At 29.9% G+C, this 20,586-nt stretch overlaps 1 protein-coding gene and 5 non-coding genes across 6 annotated transcripts in view; 1 reads left to right on the top strand and 5 right to left on the bottom strand.

Annotated features, from left to right (window-relative positions):
• The window catches only part of LOC123303048, a 509,686-nt gene that overhangs the window by 162,739 nt on the left and 326,361 nt on the right, over positions 1 to 20,586 (top strand). The window lies entirely within an intron of this gene.
• Positions 18,505 to 18,578, bottom strand: Trnan-guu. Its single transcript has one exon. It is a non-coding gene; the product is annotated as a tRNA-Asn (tRNA).
• Positions 20,024 to 20,097, bottom strand: Trnan-guu. The gene has a single exon. It is a non-coding gene; the product is annotated as a tRNA-Asn (tRNA).
• Trnan-guu lies at positions 20,175 to 20,248 on the bottom strand. Its single transcript has one exon. It is a non-coding gene; the product is annotated as a tRNA-Asn (tRNA).
• Trnan-guu lies at positions 20,327 to 20,400 on the bottom strand. Its single transcript has one exon. It is a non-coding gene; the product is annotated as a tRNA-Asn (tRNA).
• On the bottom strand, positions 20,478 to 20,551 carry Trnan-guu. Its single transcript has one exon. It is a non-coding gene; the product is annotated as a tRNA-Asn (tRNA).

Here is a 20,586-nt window from a genome sequence, read left to right as displayed (position 1 = left end):
ACTGGGCTTAAAAGTAAAAACCACCGCGTTAAAGCCTCCATCCTCTCTTGATATACACAGTTTCCAATTTTGTTAAATGTAAAATAGTCATAATTCATTGAGTATATTATCAGAATAGTTGGCCATGATTTGTTTGACATTTACTATTTTAAATTTTTACAGAATTCGTTAATATATATGGAAATAATATATAAATTAAAGAATTCTGGAAAAATATTAAAAATGATAAATGTTAAATTAAATTTTATTTATTTTTTTTTAATATATCTTTATAAATTATAACTCATGTGTTATTCTAATATATCAGCTATAGTGCTGTATAGTTTCATTAAAAACCATTCGCTAGTTTTAGCGTGAAAGTGTAACAAACAAACAAACAAACATGTTTACTTTCACATTATTATTCGGTGTTGCTTTCCTAAACATCTGGAAATCGATGCTATTATCAACGCTTTCGCGAAAAAAAAACGAAAGCTTGAATTTGTTATTTAAGTAAAGAACCTAAATAAAATTATTTAATGTAAAATGTATCCTGGCGTTTAATTTAATTTGAAGTTGTAAAAACTTCATCAGAATTGGTTCAGTAGTTTAGAGTCTAAATGTGACATTGTGAACAATCGCACATTTACTTTTGTAATTTTTGTGAGCGAACAAACGAACATTTTACAGGTTCGTTAATTTACAAATACACTGTCCAAAATTTAGGTCAGGGCGTTATATATTTTGTAAACATCTCCTTTGTAGGAATGTACTATATCGATCATGAGCGAATTCATACTCCAATTCGCATTTGGCCGATTTTCGGATGCTGTACCGCACCCATCACCTTTTTTGAGGGCTGAATCCGCGCCTGTATTGTCTCAAATCGTTATACAAGTACCTTACTGCTCTTGCTAAAGGTATCAGCACCATAAACTCAATCATTTGAAAGATAAATTATAAATTCTTGTTCTTTCTCTTTATAAATTTTTACTAGATTGACCAAACTTACCCATGAATAATACATCTCAATAAAGTTAATTAGAATCTATTAATCAACAAAGATAGGTTCCGAAAAACAATTTCATTTTTAAATAATGTTCAGTATAGATTTTTTAAATCGACGTAAAAAAACCTGTCGAACTAGCATCCGTTTGTACTTAATTTAAAAACTGTACTTACAAAATATATCACTCTATTGTTTCCATTAAAAAGGATTCCCCAAGGCTTTTCGTTTTTTGTTTAAAAAAAAAAAAGGTAGAATCAGACTGTTTTATTAGCAAGAAAAGTAATTTAACACGTCTTTAACGAAAGAGATTAGTCGAAGGAAATTCAAAATTCACGCGTATGATTTTACTGACAGGTGAACGTGACGAATTATGTGAGTAAGTGAAAATTATAGACAAGGGTGTAGTATATTATGCTCTTTAAGAGCCAAAAGTACATCACTCTGTTGGTTGAGAAGTTAGTGAAATGTAGAGGGTCACATTTTCAATTTTTTAGCTATAGAGCCCACGATGAAAGCACTGAAATTTTTTAATATTATTGTAGCAATATTAGGAAACCAAAATAAAATAGAAAAGGAAAGTGCAGCTTATTGTATAAGCTTTGTAGAAATAGAGTTGAAATTTTATTGAAAATGCAATATTTTGACCGAAAATTTTAGTTTAGCATAAATTTGGCTTCCTTCAAGTAATATTAATTTTTTAAATGTATATCACGTGACCTAAAACGGGGACAAGCCCTGCTGTGATGTCATATCGGTATGAGTCACAGACCATCAGTTAGTTCAGAGTAAACAGCTGGGTATAATATATCCATAGAAAATAAGTATTTATATTTATAATAATCAGATGTCTATGAATATATCTGTCAAACTTATTTGTGTTATTTCGTATAGTGATACTCAATATTACGACATCAAATTGGATGCCCGCGTTTTTGACAGTTTAAAAAAGGTTTAAAATTTAAGTTTTTGGCAAGAAAGTTTGTGTATTGTTCCGAAATAAATTTTTGGTGGCTTTTTATAAGCGAAATCAACATTTTGAAGTACTTTTTCAAAAATAGTAGAATACCCTATTGTTGCACTTAATTTTAAATTCACAACAATTGTGACGACATTACAAAACCAACTACAAGAAACGAAAAATAAGACATTGTCTAAATTTATACCTTGAACACATTAATTTATTATAGCAAGAGATACACGGGGTATACTTTAACATTTATCGTCATTTTGTTGAAAAAGCACCTTTATCAGTTGATATGGTGCTTGGCACACAATCCTATTTCTATGTTGAAAGTCAAGGTTAAATGAATATAAAAATTATTGTACGTAAACGTAAATAATTCTCTCTTATATTGTTATTTGATAAATGTTTTGTTTAGTGTACAATTTTTATTTTATTGTAGTTTTTTTTTTTTTTGTTTGTTGATAAAAAGATCATGAAAGGTATTAATTCCACCAAGAATGAGCAAATATTTACTTTTGTTTAAGGTGGCTCAGTCATAAAACCTTTTTGAAGAATTGATTCAAATAAAAAAAATTTTAACAAAAATAACGTAAACGCGTACGAACGCCTCATCTACTCCACATGCCTAATTATTTTTCCATTCATTCTTGATATTAGGCGCCTCAAGCTTTTACAAATAGTCGGGAATGCGTGACTCATAGATAAAATTCCCATTTAATACATACTATACGATTTGCGCTCTCATGGGTAAACAGTGATATTTACGAAAAAATGTTTTAAACAAAAGTAGTATTTATTTTTTTATATATTTTTTTATATATTTAAACTTCTATTCTATCTCTAACGGTTTACGAGATGAGTCCTACGGACCCAAGACCCAATTGACCTATGTTGCTCATTTACGAACTCAGCCTCACTTTTCAAGTCCCTGTGCACGCTATAAAAATTTCAGCATGATATCTGACAGGCAGACAACCGAAAATGGACTAATTAGGTGATTTTGATGAACACCTAAACGAAAATTTTGTTCGTAGCATCAATATTTTTAAGTGTTGCAAACTTATAGGATCAAAAGTATACCTTGATATATTTCATATATACATGGTATAATCTGCTACGTGACATGAAAAAACTTTAGGATGCTCGTGCAAGACTTTTGATTGAAAATTTACAAAGCATTCACTAAGTACTAAACCGATTGATTTTCTCAGAGTAGGAACCAATAACCAAAAATAACCTCTGCTTAAGACAAACTTGGCAATGACCTTGTAAATTATTTCAAAACCAACTTGAATTTTTCCCAAAACAAAATTGGTCTTTTTTAATCTAAATCCTTGACTGAAGGTTTGAATTTTTGTCTATGTTGGTAAACCTCTCCCTTTTATTAAAAAAAAACCGAAATTTTAGGCCTAAGTACAAGTGGACTTAGCCCTAAATTTTACTTATTTAGCCCTGGTTAAATTAGTGCTAACAGTTGAGTTTCAGTTGAGAACATAACTTTGATAATTTTTAGTTGCGAATTATATCTTTAGAACGTTAGACATCTAACGTCAGGATAGCAACAACTTGGTTTCATACTCTTTCGTTTCACATACATAATAAGCACCCAGTAATTTGAACAACCTAACCTATATTTAAAATTTTTAAAAGTACATAAGTTATACAAAGTTGATGAGTTAGTAGTCATATTTATTACATTATATAATATAAAATTTTGTTTTAAAAAGTAATTATATCAAGTCATTATTACTGTATGCATGTATGAAGCATGATGGTATAATTCTAATTAAAAATAAATATCTATATAACATTAATCCACCAATTCATATATACCTACCTCCATGGTTTTTTTTTTATATAGATAAATGATAGGTTAGGTATGTACTAAATGGTTCAACTTGAAAAAAATTTTAATAAAAAATACTTTTTAAGGAACAAGCTTTTATTGTATCAAAAAATAGAAACTAATTTTATCTATGAGTCACTCATACCCGACTATTTGTAAAAACTTGAAGCGCTTAATTTAGAATATTAAAAATGAATCGGAACGCCTCATCTACACATGCTCAATTAATTTTCGATTCATTCTTGATATTAAGCGCCTCAAGGTGTTACAAATAGTCGGGTATGAGTGACTCATAGATAAAATTATTTTCTACTTTTTAGTACAATAAAAGCTTGTTAATTTAGACTAGCTAAATGTATATATATCAAATATGGTGGAAGCGATTGGAAAATCAGGATGCCACAACCTTAACATGCATTTTCATCTAAACTTAATGTGCATGCAAAATTTCAGCTCAATCGGAAATCGGAAAGTGGATCAAATTTCACTTCCAAGTTTTGATTGCAGACAGACAACGGGGATGGTGAAACTAAATAAAAGCTTGTAATAAAAACATACACGATAAGGAATACGTGGCGTTTACTACTACAATGCTGGTATGGTACAGAGACAGATATATATTGTATCTTTGTTGGCATAAATAATATAACAGTAATGAATATGACTATCCACCAGAAGTATTGTGGGTATCCCCAACCTGTATGAACTTGATGTCCATACTGCATTGACTCGTCCGCCATAAGTATTGCTAATGTTACTATTGCCTCAATACAGTATACAGAATGGCGTTCACACCGATAAAGCATGGCGTACAGTTTTTAAAAATAATTTTTTTTTTTTGAGTCCTTCCGAAATTGTTCATCAATTGATCATTCTGTATGCAAACAACCATATATTATGGATGCTATAAAACATAGCAAAACCTTTTGAATTACATAGTATGACAGTGTCATTTTGAGGTTATGTCAGTCAATCAATTTACAAATTATAAATATTTTAAATCTAGGTAAATTTTTGTTTAATTGTGTGTTAATGTGTACCGGATGTACAAACGGATCTACATTCACTTTAAATTAATAACGCGTTAGGGTTTCAAATTTTGTATTATCAAAAATAATAATAAGAAAGTTTAAAAAAATAAAGAAAATATATAAATAGGCTTTTCCAAGTCTAGTAAGCCAACTCTCTGCTCGGTTAAGGAGGGGGGAGGAGAGGTCTGTATAACGTTTTCGTCCAAAAAAATTATGTTTTTTTATAATTAAGGATTCATTCGAGCCGAGACAAGGCAAGATTAGGTCTTGATTCGGAACTGAAAATTTAAGTCTCGTATTGATATCGAAAATCAGTCAATTTATTTTTATCGCCTTGTAAAGATCCCGCCTTCCCCTAGAATTAAATCGATACAGTATAGAAAATTATATTTTTAATTTAATTAAAATATAAATAATCTTCTTAACTTTAAGTTTATCTATCAACGCTAGACTTCTATCAAAACTAAGTGGCACCGAGCAAGAGAGAGTGTATGATGTATGTATATGTATGTGCACTCGTATCTATACTCTCTCTTGTTCAGTGCCACTTAGTTTTGATAGAACTCTACAACATATACTCTCGTATAAAGTAAGCAGGACTAACCTTATTGTAAATATCGACAATTTTTAAAATTTATAGCAGTTAAGAAAAACGGTAAATGCTTCCACAATTTAATGCAGTTAAAAACTATCTCTTTATATAATTTCATGTAAAACTACCAAAAGTTACTTTAGAAATACCACACTGAAACATAAATAGGTTTGTTTCGTTTATAAATATGAATTAATTTTGAATTGAAAAAAATTTGAAATGGAATTTAACTGTTTAAGTATAAATCGTGTTTACATTAACAAATTTAAAATAATTTTATAATTATTACAGTAAATAAATTATTTAAACATTGTTTTATTTTTGAAACATGACACTTTTTGGTTACATGATATTATTATATATGAAATTTTGGTTAGGATCACATAGAGTCAGTTCGATTCGACCACACTCAAAACTCATTCGCATAAATAATATTTTTAATAAAATTTTTCCAGTTAAAATTTCATATTTATTTTGTATGTGTAAAAGAAGCATTCACGTAGGTACTGATTGTAACTAAGTACATATAGTCTAGGAGCTGGTTATATTTATTTGATTGGATTTCTGGATTTTAAAAGTAATTTTCTATTATTTTAGTATATTAATAGTATTTGTGGATAGTACTGCCAGCAATGTATTGCAAAAACAATTTAATTAATAATAATAATGGGGTTTAACCTCCGTTTCTCTGACATATACGCCTGTAACAGAGGCCACCCACATCATTATTTGTTAATCTTTATTTATTTAATTACAAACATATTTACAATTATATTTTGATGTGGGTGGAGTCGGTTACTTCGATCTTATCCAAGGGACGACAATGTGATCAATTCTGCACTCCCCTTAATTATAAATTGTTCACACTGCTGCTGCCTGGACTCGAACCCGCAACCTAAGTATAAATGGACAAACAGTCAAAGGCAAACGCCTTAGACCGCTCGGCTATTTAGTCTCTAAAACAATTTAATTACAAAAAGTGTTATGAAGTATAAATCAATCCACTAAAACTTTTATCCCAATTTCTTCTTTCTTAAAATTTGAATTTTTATTCAAAAATTCATTGTTACAGTTAAATTTTACACTTTTCAGAAATTTTTAGTTCAATTTCGATTTTTGGAAAAAAAAACAGACACACGTCAAAATTCTTTTTTAGTGCCCTGAGGTTGTCAAAGCCATTTAGCCACACTATAATAGATAGAACTTTTGTAGGCTATTACATTCATTACATTTAGGATAAAAGCTCTAAAAATCGTGTCAATTAAATTACGCCCAGCGACTAGACTTTTAGAAAATATGCGATGTAAAATACCTGCAATTATGTTAATTATGGTATCGGATACGTCAATGAAATCTGTTTGAAGTTTATGTGTATAATAAATGTAGGCGATAACTGAAAATATATGGCTAATATTACATCATTTGTCAATGTTCGACAGGTTATGAATTGATTTAAGTTAACGGATTGTTTTTGTACCTAAAAGCTAGACCAAACAGTTATCTATACCCTCCTTGAGAAGACGTCTCCAGGTACGAGGTGCTATTTTAAGCAGACGAAGCAATAATATTATGTCGAGGCCAGACGTCCTCATATTCAAGAGTTCCATCACCCTTCTCAGGATCTAGTGAGTTTCAAAATTTCTCTTGTTGTGGAAATGACAGAAAATTTGAGACGATCCCGCTCGTACCAACAAATCTGTTGCTTCTTTATCTTGAATGTCAGAGTGGCACGGTACCCAGATCACTTTGACTATGTTATTCAATACCAGGTAGCTCAGTTATTCGAAGCATTCATAGACTATTCTCGATTGAATCTTGACACCCTGAAGACACGAAGTGTGGTCTGACTATCTGATATGCCCCCACTTTAACCTTTCGTGTTACAAATCCGGGTACCTCTGATCATAGATAAGATTTCTGATTGAAAAACCGTCGCATATTGATCAAGAGGAATCGATTTCTTTATTCTAGTTCCATAAACTCACGCACTGGATAGATCACTCTGTTTAGACATTGTGCTATTTTTGACATTTTGTGCACCTTGTGAATGATACCCAGCAGATTTCTGTCAAAATTACAGAAGAGTAAATATTCCAGGAGAATTTATTCTAACCAAAAAATTTACTGTGCCAAGAAATGTTTTTTTTCTGTGTTTTTGACTGATTATTTCTGAACGTTACACAAAATGAAAAGAAAAACAAAACAAAATAAAGAAAGACAAAAGCATATGGTGATATTAATAACGTATTAAAAAAAGTAAAAATATGTATCAGAAGGAAATGTGTAAGTTTTCTGTGTAAAAGATATTTGCATTTATCCACCAAATTGTTGTAGAAAAACTCATCCTTTTCATTTAAATACCCGTTTGGAAAATCCAACCACGATAAGTATTATAATCGTATATAGGCGGTTGGCGTCAGGCAACGAGAGAAAGAGGTAAGGGGTTGATATAATAGGGGTATGTAGAGAGATATACAACACAACTGAAGGGGTTGGTATTTATATAGAATGAATAACTTTTCTTTAGTTGTCGAGAATGTATATGTTACTGGCAATATATAAAATAAGGTATTCTGTACAATACCTAAAGTATTGAGATAATGTAAAAAATAATGTTTTCCGATTAGCACTGTATACAGTGCATAACACGCATTCGAAAATATGCAGTTTTTTACTTTTTAATCGACTTCAAAAAAGGTGGAGGTTCTATGTTTTTTATAACGCTTCTAACGCTTAAAAATATTGATGCTATGAACAAAATTTTGGTATAGGTAAATCCGATTGTCTGTCTGTCGCCTGTTTGCTCTCATCACGATTACTCAAAAACGAAAAGAGATATCAAACTGAAAGTAGCGTGCTGAGGACGTAAAAGTGAGGTCAAGTTCGTAAATGAGAAACATAGGTCAATTGCATCTCATCTAGTAAACCGTTATAGATAGAACAAAAGTTTAAATGTTCTTAATTAAAAAATAAACAACTTTTATTTGAAACATTTTTTTGTAAACATCACTGTTTACCCGTGAGAGCGCAAATTATGCGCAAATTGTATAGCATGTATTATATCAGTTATATATGTGTGACATATATGTATGTGTTATGTGACAGAATAATCAACACTGTTTATACATGGTATTTCAACAGTTAACTCAGCTAATTGTTTCACTGCACTTGTTTTTAATGTATGTTCACCGGTTTCTCTGTCAGTTTTGGATCGGTTTAGAAAAATTTCCATGAATTCCATAAAACTTCTGCATTTACACTTTACCGGTAACATACATACGTTACAATATAAGGGTTGGTTTTGATCATATTGCGGGGGTATGAGACGATGTTTTTGTGAATCATGATACTCTCCATATCGTCGTCTCTGCTTGGTGCTTGCTGCTTGTGCTTCACTTGGACGGTAATACTACATCTGGCGTGAAAACTATTTTTCATCGTTTCTCATTTTCATTTGAACATTTCTATTGTGATTCAAAACCTACCTACACATATAAATACAACTCGACAAAATTTTCCCTCGAAAAAAAAAACCACAATTTTTTATACAGTAACGTATTCAAATTATATTTTATTGTTTGGAATTTTCTAATACATCGAAGAAACATCGAAGGATTTCATCGATGAAATTTATTAGTTATTTATGGAAATTTTTTTGTATTAATTTTTTTAATAGCTGAAAATAATACTGAACACAAGTGAAAGCAAATAATTGACTGAGTTAATTGTTGAAATACCATGTATAGACTGTGCTGATTCTACTCTGTCACATTACACATACATACATGTCACACATATATAACTGATATTCCCATATAATTTGCGCATAACTTCCGCTCTCACAGGTAAACAGTGATGTTTACGAAAAAATGTTTCAAACAAAAGTTGTTTATTGTTTTATAAGGAACATTTTGACATTTAAACTTTTGTTCTATCTCTAACAGTTTACAAGATGAGTCCTACGGACCTAATTGACCTATGTTGTTCATTTACGAACTTGACCTCTGATATCTGTTTTCGTTTTTGAGTTATCGTGATGACAGACGGACAGACGACAGACAGACAACCGGAAATGGATTAATAAGGCGATTTTATGAACACCTATACCAAAATTTTGTTCATAACATCAATATTTTTAATCGTTACAAACTTGGGACTAAACTTAGTATACTTTGGTATATTTCATATACATGGTATAATAATTGTGACGCTGTAAATTTTTTTAAGCCGCTAAGATTGTTATAAGCAATGTTTATTTTAGCCAATTTTTCTTTTCAATTAAAAGTCGTATGGATATTTATTTCGGCAAAATTCTTGTTATTCTTGAACCCATTTTTTATTCACTTCAGGAACGCAACAAGCAACCCTTGATTGAATTTATTTAAATCTGGAATTATTTGGATCTGTTAAATTGAGACTGTGAAAATCAAAGAAACAGACATCAAAAACAGCGAAACCTTTGAATACATGTCTGTTACACAACAAATGTAATAGGAAAAACACTCTATTACATAGATGCAAGTTTTTTTGCAAGAAAAAATCCATAAATACGCTTTTTTATGTATCATATAATATTTGTATATGGTGGTACCTTTAGTAAATACGAATTGGGGAATTATTTATCTACCCTACTAGTTTTAGGGATTTCATTTCCTGGCTTGTAGACTGCTTCAATATTTGTATACAACGTGTCCAAATTTTGGTAATCATTTATTTTAATCTAGAATTTTAATCTGGCTATAGCGTTATAGAGTCTTTAAGGTTCTGTTCCCGAAGGGTAGTCAACAAGAATCTAGTACTAAGAGTCCGTTGTCCGTCCGTACGGTTGTCAGCAGAATAAAGGTTGTATCTTATGAAACCCAATTGTTAGACACCTATAACAACAATGATAGAGCATAATTAATTTTATTTTTATTTTGATGACGTCATAAAGGTAAAATATTCTACTTTTTTTGATAACACAGGTAAATTTAATCCGATTTGATTGGAATTTTTTTTGAAACCCACTAATTTTGGGTCATTATTTTTGGCTGTGATGTCAGTTTTTCGCTAACAATCGCTAATGTGCTTAATTCCGGAACCAGGGCTCGACATTCTAGAAAACTATTAGAGCTAGGTTAATTTTGATCACAAATTTGAAAAGTATGGCCTAAATTTAGTAGGATTACATACTTGGTTTATCAAAATTGGATAAAATTTGGATGTGATAGAGGAAAATTAACTTTTTTGGATTCTGATGACGTCATAAAGTTAAAAATTTCGATTTTTTTGATAACACAGACAAATTTGATCCAATCTTATTGGGATTTCTTTGAAACTCACTAATTTTGGGTCAATCTTTTCATCTGTGATGTCAGTTTTTCGCTAGCTATCACTAATGCGCTTAATTCCGGGACCAGCACTCTACATTCTTGAAACCTATTAAAGCTATCTTAATTTTAATGACAAATTTGAAAAGTATGACCCAAATTTAGTAGGATTACGTATTTGGTTTATCAAAATAGGATAAAATTGGGATGTGATAGAGCAAAATTAAATTTTTTGGATTCTGATGACGTCATAAAGTTAAAAAATTTGATTTTTTGGTAACACAGGCAAATTTGAACCGATCATATTGTAATTTTTTTTGAAACCCAATAATTTTGGGTCATTTTTCTCAGCTGTGATGTCAGTTTTTGGCTTGCTTACACTTATGTGCTTAACTCCGGGTCCATGACTCTACATTCTTGAAACCTATCAGAGCTAGGTTGATGTTAATCACAAATTTAAAAACAATGACACAAATTTAGTAGGATTACGTATTTGGTTTATAAAAATTGGATAAAATTTGGAGGTAATAGAACAAAATAAAATTTTTTGGATTCTTATGACATCATAAAGTGAAAAAAATCGATTTTTTTGATAACACATGCATATTTGATCCGATCTTATTGGAATTTTTTTTGAAACCCACTAATTTTGGGTCATTCTTTTCAGCTGTGATGTTTTTCACTAGCTATTACTAATGTGCTTAATTCCGGGTCCAGGGATCCACATTCATGAACCCTATTAGAGCTAGGTTATTTTTGATCACAAATTTATTCCATCTTTTACCATTTAGGATCTAAATGGACTATTAAGGCAACCCGGTGAACTAGATCCATTCTGATGTCAAAACATGATGTCTGCTATCAAACTCAACTTTTGTTAAAATTATTTTTTGATTGATTTAATTACAAAACGAGCTATTATCCATAATGGATTATGGCTAATGGAACGATATGGCTATAGAAAATGGTTCACCCTGTATATTATATATATTGTTAGTTCATATTTACATGAATGGCACGTTTACACTTGAACACATGGTACAATTGACTGTGTGTTTATTTATATAAAAACCAGTCCAATTCTATTTAAGTGCAACATTTCAATGTAACTTATTAAATGTTGTAAGCATTAAGTTTAACTAAAAAGTTAGTAGTAATTATCTGGAGGAATAATTAAGAATTTTATATAAAGAAAATACAAAAACCCCCTTGATTTTCAGCTGAAATAAACAAAAAAATTATATACATGTATACAATCTATTTAAAAAAAAAATGCCGTTACTATATTTACACGTTAACATGTTTAATGTAATTTACACGTGCATTGACGTCATTCATCATGGGACGTTAAATGAAATATGTAACAATTTTCTTGTTACAAGAACACCTGACATTCTTAATTAACCGATTTATTATATTATTTACTATTTAATCTAAATTTAAATTCTGTTGTAGTCAAATTAAATTGTATTTTGATAATTAAAGTACTTCGGCTGTTTATTAAAGTAGTTCGGATGTTTGAGCAAGTTGAATGCTCATTTTTTTGTGATAAGTGATAGTTCAAAGTCCCTTGATCACAGTAAACACAGTTTTGGGGCCTCTTGCAGGGCAAACTTGTCAAATATATTTTCTTTTAAAATTTGTGATTTTTAACACAGTAGCTTATGAAAGAACTCACAATAATGTAAATTGTAAAAAAATCAATTTCCATCATGAAGAAAATTATCACAGATTCTGTTTATGTAAAAAAAAACATTACTTTGCGGCGCTTTCCAAAAAGAAAACATAAAAAAAACTTTGGTTTTTGTCGTTAACGTCAAAAACTAGTCATTGACGTATAAAATTTATCCTTTACGCTATTTTTAAAGCATGTTATTACATTTACGTGATACAAATATTATTTTTATTCATAATTTTATACATAACTTAGATTTAATTTCAATGAATATAAATTAGATGCTAACTTGGCTAGTCATGTGACGGCCTACTTTAATAATTCAACGCGTCTGCTTCACTAGATAATTGAAGCTTTATTTACAAAAATAACCTCAAAATTGTTCGTTGTGAACACAAATGTAATTAAAATTTTAGTTCAAAATGCCACTCTCCCCACTGTCTCACAATACATTATTGCTCTTCTTTAATTGAAGGCGTAGCTCTCAGAGGAGTATCTGAGTCGTCACGTATAGATGCAGCTGGATTCATAATACACCAGAGATGAGCTAATTAAAAATATTATGGCTACAGCTATAATCAAATAAAAAGTTATTTTCCGGTTGTCTGTCTGCCCGTCTGTCAACACGATAATTCAAAAACGGAAAAATATATCAAGCTGAAATTTTTATAGCGTAAAAATTGAGATCGAGTTCCTAAAAAGGTCAATAGGGAATATTCATGTATTTTTTTTATATTTTAAATTCATTATTTACACCGTTAAAATAGAAAATAATTTTGAGATGTTTGAACGCAATCCTTTTGGCGCTCTCTGTTGATGACGTATTAATATGTGACCTGTCAATTGGTGACAGTTCAATGTATAATTTACACTTTAAAAAAATGAATTAACAACACAGAATTTACACACGTTATTATTAAGTTTTCTAATAAAAAGCCGTAGAATAATATAACTCAATGTAATACCATACAAAATATAAGTAATTATTAACATACAGTATGTTAACAAATCTGACAGGCCACATACTTTGACGTCACGCCCGTTTTAAAAATATGAATTTCTCTCACTGAATTTGTACTTTTATTAAGTAATTAAAAATATACCAATACTCTAATTGTATAATATGCTTGAGCAAAATCAGTTCAGCGATAAGATAAGACTCTTGAACATCCACATTAACGTGTAAATAGTGCTCTATCCAATTTACATGTTAACACATAAATACACATTTCGATACATAAAAAAAATAAATAAAAAACTAGGATAAACTTGTTTATTTAAAAGGAAATAATTAATATTATAAAATATTTTAATTCAATGTACTTCAACTTGAATGGGGTTTATTTAACAGTTATGAACTTAAACACAAAAGGCAAGGTCATTTAGTTCATACCGAAATCAGTTAATAAGTTAAGTGTGTAACCTAATTACATTTCTCAACTCATTTTTATAAATGAAATAAAAATCTTCAATTATTTTTTATTTTTTATTATATAACTTTGTTTGTTAGTTTTGTGGGTAAATACTTTTCTAATTTTCTTTTTTCAGTCATGTTGATGTATCACCTGTCATTAAGGATTAGAAATTTTCATTTGAACTATGTTTATGGGGGTTCATTACACATAGAAATTCCAATACATATTATTTCTATTAAAAATTTTTGTCAATTGCTTGAACTGATGTCGGGATAATTGGTTTTGACTGTACATATATTAAAATGATAATGAAAATTGAAGGAGTTAATTGTAGAAATACCATGAATAGTCAGTGTTGATTACGGAATAGTTTGTTTTCTTACATCATGTAAGATAAAAAAAGATAGTCAATCTTCCACACAAAGTAATAAGAGTATCTTTTTTCTCACTTTCTCAGTGTACAAACACGTACACTTGATTGATATGAAAATGAGTTTTTTAGATTTAAACTTGTTCTATCTCTAATGGCTTACAAGATGGGTCTTACGGACCCAAGATCCAATAGGGAATATACATGAAATTTAAATTTGGGTCAAATATTTTTTTTGGCTGGCCATTTCAATTAAACCATTAAACCATTATTTTAGTAGTTAACATATTTTTAATTACTTAAAATTAATTAATAAAAGTACAAATTCAGTGAGAGAAATTCAAATTTCTAAAACGGACGTGACGTCAAAGTATGTGGCCTGTCAGATTTGTTGACATACTAATTGTATTAATTACTTATATTTTGTATGGCATTACATTGAGTTATATTATTCTACGGCTTTTTATTAGAAAACTTAATAATAACGAGTGTAAATTCTGTGTTGTAAATTCATTTTTTTTTTAAATGTAAATTATACATTGAACTGTCACCAATTGACAGATCACATATTAATATGTCATCAACAGAGAGCGCCAAAAGGATTGCGTTCAAACATCTCAAAATTATTTTCTATTTTAACGGTGTAAACAATGAATTAAAAATATTAAAAAAATACATGAATATTCCCTATTGACTTATTTAGGAACTCGATCTCACTTTTTACGCTATACAAATTTCAGCTTGATATATTTTTCCGTTTTTGAGTTATCGTGTTGACAGGCGGGCAGACAGACAACCGGAAAATAACTTTTTATTTGATTATTAACACTTATACCAAAATTTGGTTCGTAGCATCAACATTTGTTACAAATTTGGGACTAAACTTAATATACCTTGATATATTTCATATATACATAGTATAATAATAATATGTATAAATAATTAATTTGTATAATGAACAAAATCACCGTAAGTTAAATCCTCTTAATATAATTATACTTAATTCATAACTGAAGTATTATAAAATGTGTACGATGTTTTTAGTTTTTAGGTTATATCATTTAAAATGCTATTTTAATTGAATACTCTCTCTCTCTTAAATACCCAACCGCACATAACAAAAAACATTCCAACCATTACCACCATCCTCAGAAAGCTCTCTTAATCTGATTGGCTTGCATTTGTGACGACAGTCTTAAAATTCTAAAGCGGATTAAAAACAAATATGCACAATTTACTTTTGACGATGTCAGAAAATAATTTATATATTCATTTCAATTGTATATATACAGATGATAATCATTTAAATTTCAGTCTTTTTTTCACATAATATTATATTATTTTATGAGTTTAGAAATATTTTTCATCAAATTTATTTAAAAATTATATTTTAATATGTTATTTTTTGAATATATTATTGACAGAATGGTCCAGAAAAGTAGAAATAAAATCAACTTCAACGAAACTCTTATAAAGTGTCAAATGTGATTCTATCTGGTTTAATCTCATGTATAAGGAACACTAACCCTTCTGCACTCTAATTTAACCCTTCTGCAAATAGATTATAATAATAAATGACACTACTGTACCCAAAAAATAAAGTGACATTGTATTTATTTTGAAAATTCTTTATTTATTCTTCCAAATCAATTTCATCCCCTTCAAAGTAATCGTCTCCCGATGCAATGCACTTATGCCAACGGATTTTCCAATCTTCAAAACTCTGGTTGTAGTCATTTTCCGGGATTACCTTCAGTTTCGTCTTCGCTGCGGCTTAAATCTCCTCTATCGTATTAAAACGATGTTCTCGTAGCGGTCTTTTGAGGTTGCTGAATAGTCGGAAGTAGCACGGCGCCAGATCAGGTGAATACGGTGGTTGCGGAACGATATGGGTTGAGTTTTTGACGAAATGATCACGAATTATGAGTGCAGTATGGTTGCGGACATATAATACTGCCAACAAAGTACAAATATAGGCTACGTTTTCAATCTACAATTGAAAATACAATTTATATGTGATTTTAATTAAACAAAATTGATATTAAATATTGAAAGAAATTTTAATTAATTAAATTACGAATTTACTTTGATTTTTAATAAATACCGCGTTTCTCTCATTAATGCGAGACTATAATAATGGCGATCAACCAATCACGAAATGGACGTGTTGTGGCCAGACTGTCATTCATAGGGACTTTAATTGCTACTATTTAGGGGTTAAATTTAAAATGTATTTTGACATATGACATTCTTTTGTTTTAATAAAATAAATTGTTAACAATTAGTATCTACACAGTTTTGGGGGAATAATTTTTAAGTGTTAGCCTCAAAAACATCAATTTAACTTATTAGAAACATCTCATTAATTTTTTTTATAGCGAATGCTGGATAGTTTTAAAAATAATTAAAATATAGTTTTTGACATATATGTTCATTTGTTTTAAGTTTCCTAAATCTGTTTGCTTAGCTCAAAAGATGACAGAAATACTTTATTGTTTATATTCTGAAAATTCCCGCTAACAGAATAGAATTGAACATGAAAAATTTTAAAAACCATACGGATGATGTTGCGGATAACAGCCAGTATAGTGTAGTATATATGTATAGTACACTTAATAAAATTAATATATCCCAATAATATAATACATTTATCTTACAATATGACCTATCAACATCATTATATATTATGTATATGTATATGAAATAAAATCAACGATCAGCAGACGATACGAAAAATCAATAATATTTTAATCAGCATAATGTGTTGAAAATAAGAAAATTATTCAAAATTCAATTCCTATGGGTATATTTGTTTAGTATTTATATTTATATTTTTATATACAGGATGTTCTAATAATATACTCATCAAAAGTAGTAAAGCAACATTTTTTTAAAGTTGTTCGGCCGTAACCTGACTAGTCAAATGAGCAACTAATTTATATTCATTGAACTTAAATCTAAGTTATGAATAAAAATAATATTTGTATCACGTAAATTTTTTTCAATCCTTTAAAAATATCGTAAAAGATATTTATACGTCAATTTGAATAATTTTCTGGATTTAAAAAATCCTGTATATTCAAAAATAATTACCGTACAGAATTTCTCTCGATACTAGTGGGCTAATAAGTATAAAATTTAACTTTAATTGCCAAAGTTAAATAATGTATCGACCGCCAAAAATATTATACAATTTTAAATCAATCAATTAATTAGTTCAATTTAAAATTATTCAATCGTTTATATTAATACAGACTAATCATTGACTACGTATAACCTAACCAATATTTTCCATTATACAAATTACCATCTGTTTCCCACCAGTTTTGTCAAACAAATCGGGTTCTGTACTGAAGGATGAATTGTTTTAAAAATTGGGAGTCTCACAATTTTCTCAAAATGCTGATTGATTTTAGGAAATTGTTATTGCAAGTAGAATATAAAGTACATTTCCCAACAAATAGATAGAATAAAAGGTATAATCGCAGTGCTTGAAATTCAATTGTAACTTTAATCATTCTTATATGGAAAACCGCTTTTCTTTATAAGATTTTTTTCCACCATTGAATATTCAAGACGATTGTTAAGAAAGTTATAAAGTTTCACGCCAATCAAAGAATGTGTCATGCCATTCAAAAATTTGTATATAACAGCCTTAACAATTGTAATGGGTTCTATGAAAAAAAGTTAACCTTCCATCAAATTTGAGTCAATGCACTCGAATTCGATGATGTAAAGAATTTCTCTGCGAACACAATTTCACTGATACTATTTCATGAACACCCACTACCTTGTCTGTCTAACATGTCAGTTAGGCACTGTGTCATTGGAAATATGACATATTTTCATAATACCCACATTGAAAAATTAACTTTTATTTATTATTTCATTTAGATTGAACATTTTATTTTTGGAAATTTAAATAAAACTGTACATTTTTAATTATGATAAAAGTGTTTTTATTTTGGGAAAAATAAAATTCATTGGACAATACATTTTAACAATTGAAAATGTTGCTCTACCTTTGTGATGTTTTTTTTTTCCAAAAGAATGGTAATCTTGGCACACCAAGGTTTTTTTCTTTTCTGTAAAATATTTCTTCATTATAAAAGAATTGTTATAAACTTACGATATTTTTAAAATTTTGATAGCTTTAACAATAAACAGCAGACTTCAAGGTGCAAAGACTGATGGCTAGAGCGCACCCAGGTGCGTTATTTCTCCCTTAAATTTATAAGGAGTTGGTTTAATTTTAATTCATGATAATTTTGATTACAATCTATTTACTATTTATAAAAAATTCAAGAAAAGTACCGCCCCCGGGTGGGCTCGAACCACCAACCTTTCGGTTAACAGCCGAACGCGCTAGCCAATTGCGCCACGGAGGCTATTGTACATTGTAGAATACCTGTCAAAATTGTAAATAAATCAATTTTAAATCAGGAATAATAATTTATTTCCAGTAGAGTAACCCGGATAATAATATAACTCACTTTGAATTAATCGGCGATCCTAAATCCAGACATTCTTCTACTTCAAAGTTATTTTTTCTAATCGAGTTTTGCTTTCTTTTGAAGCAGCACAAGCTCGCAGCTCAGAATGATCAATTCGAACTTCGTTACCAGAAAATTCGCTGTGCCGCCGAAAATAATTCCAGAATATGCCCGTTGAAGAACGTATTCTTAAGGTACTCACCTTTTTAAACATGCAAAGAAAAAACATCGATTTTTTTCAAATTTCTAGACCAGAATACTTATATTCCTTTAAAAACCGTATCGAACTTTATAAATAATAAAGCAACATCGGTTCAAATTAAGATTCTATTCGGTGACCTGCTTTGAATATAATTCCCAAGTGATTATCATATCTATGCCACACATATAAAGAAAGAAATATACACAAACCCATAGTATCATTCTTCACTATAATAAAAATGTTCTTCAACTCTAAATGAATATAAATGAAAGTTAAAGAAAAAAATAAAAGAAAAACGTTTAAATTTTTCATTACCAAGTGTGTATCCATGATGCGTATATATCAGTGTTTTATTCAAACATGTTTTTGCTATGTGCGTTCAAAACTAAAACTAAAATTATGAAATTATAATTCTTTGAAAATATTTGGACTTATGCTCTGCATCGAAGATTTGTCGAAAAGACTAGGAATATATTATTGACTCATAACATTCAGAACATTATTTATGGGCACCCCCAGAATATGATGCCCAATTAAGGACTATTTACAAAGCGATACAATATTATAGGAGCGACGATTGATGATTTTTAAGGTTTTTACTTCCAAATCGAGTAAACTTTTTATTTTTATATTCTCAACAACGAGATATCATGTTTTTTGTAGTTTTTAACCTTGTTCTTTTAAGTAAAGATTTCGTGTGTTCAAAATTTAGGAAACTTATAAATAGCTACCCTAAAAGATCATCTAAAAATATTGCGGCCAACGAGTTCCTTTTTTAAGATCCAATTACAAAAGTTCCGAAGTCCGTCCTTCTGTCAGCGTAATGTATCTCATAAGACGAATAGTTCACAAGTTGAAATTTAGAGAACCTATGTATTTTATTGCCTCAAAAATGGCTGCTATATCAATAGTTGTTGCTTATTTAAAATTCGATCAAAATTTTTAATCTAATCTATTCATTATAATAAAAAGTTTAAGAAAAATAACGAACCCGGGTGGGCTAGAACCACAAAACCTTTCGCTTAACAGCCGAACGCGCTAGCCAATTGCGCCACGGAGGCTGTTGTTTATTCAAAATGCTATCAAAATTGAATATTGCTAATCTATTTACTATTTATAAAAACTTCAAGAAAAATATCGCCCCCGGGTGGGCTCGAACCACCAACCTTTCGGTTAACAGCCGAACGCGCTAGCCAATTGCGCCACGGAGGCTGTTGTTTATTGAAAATGCTATCAAAATTCAAAATTGCTAATCTATTTACTATTTATAAAAAATTCAAGAAAAATATCGCCCCCGGGTGGGCTCGAACCACCAACCTTTCGGTTAACAGCCGAACGCGCTAGCCAATTGCGCCACGGAGGCTGTATGTTATTCAAAATGCTATCAAAATTCAATATTGCTAATCTATTTTACACTTATAAAAACTTCAAGAAAAAAAATCGCCCCCGGGTGGGCTCGAACCACCAACCTTTCGGTTAACAGCCGAACGCGCTAGCCAATTGCGCCACGGAGGCTGTTGTTTATTGAAAATGCTATCAAAATTCAATATTGCTAATCTATTTACTATTTATAAAAACTTCAAGAAAAATATCGCCCCCGGGTGGGCTCGAACCACCAACCTTTCGGTTAACAGCCGAACGCGCTAGCCAATTGCGCCACGGAGGCTGTTGTTTATTGAAAATGCTATCAAAATTCAATAT

The sequence above is a fragment of the Chrysoperla carnea genome, chromosome X (genome assembly GCF_905475395.1).
Source record: "Chrysoperla carnea chromosome X, inChrCarn1.1, whole genome shotgun sequence".
In the NCBI taxonomy this organism is placed as follows: Eukaryota; Metazoa; Arthropoda; class Insecta; order Neuroptera; family Chrysopidae; genus Chrysoperla; species Chrysoperla carnea.
This window is presented reverse-complemented; position numbering and strand designations above follow the sequence as displayed.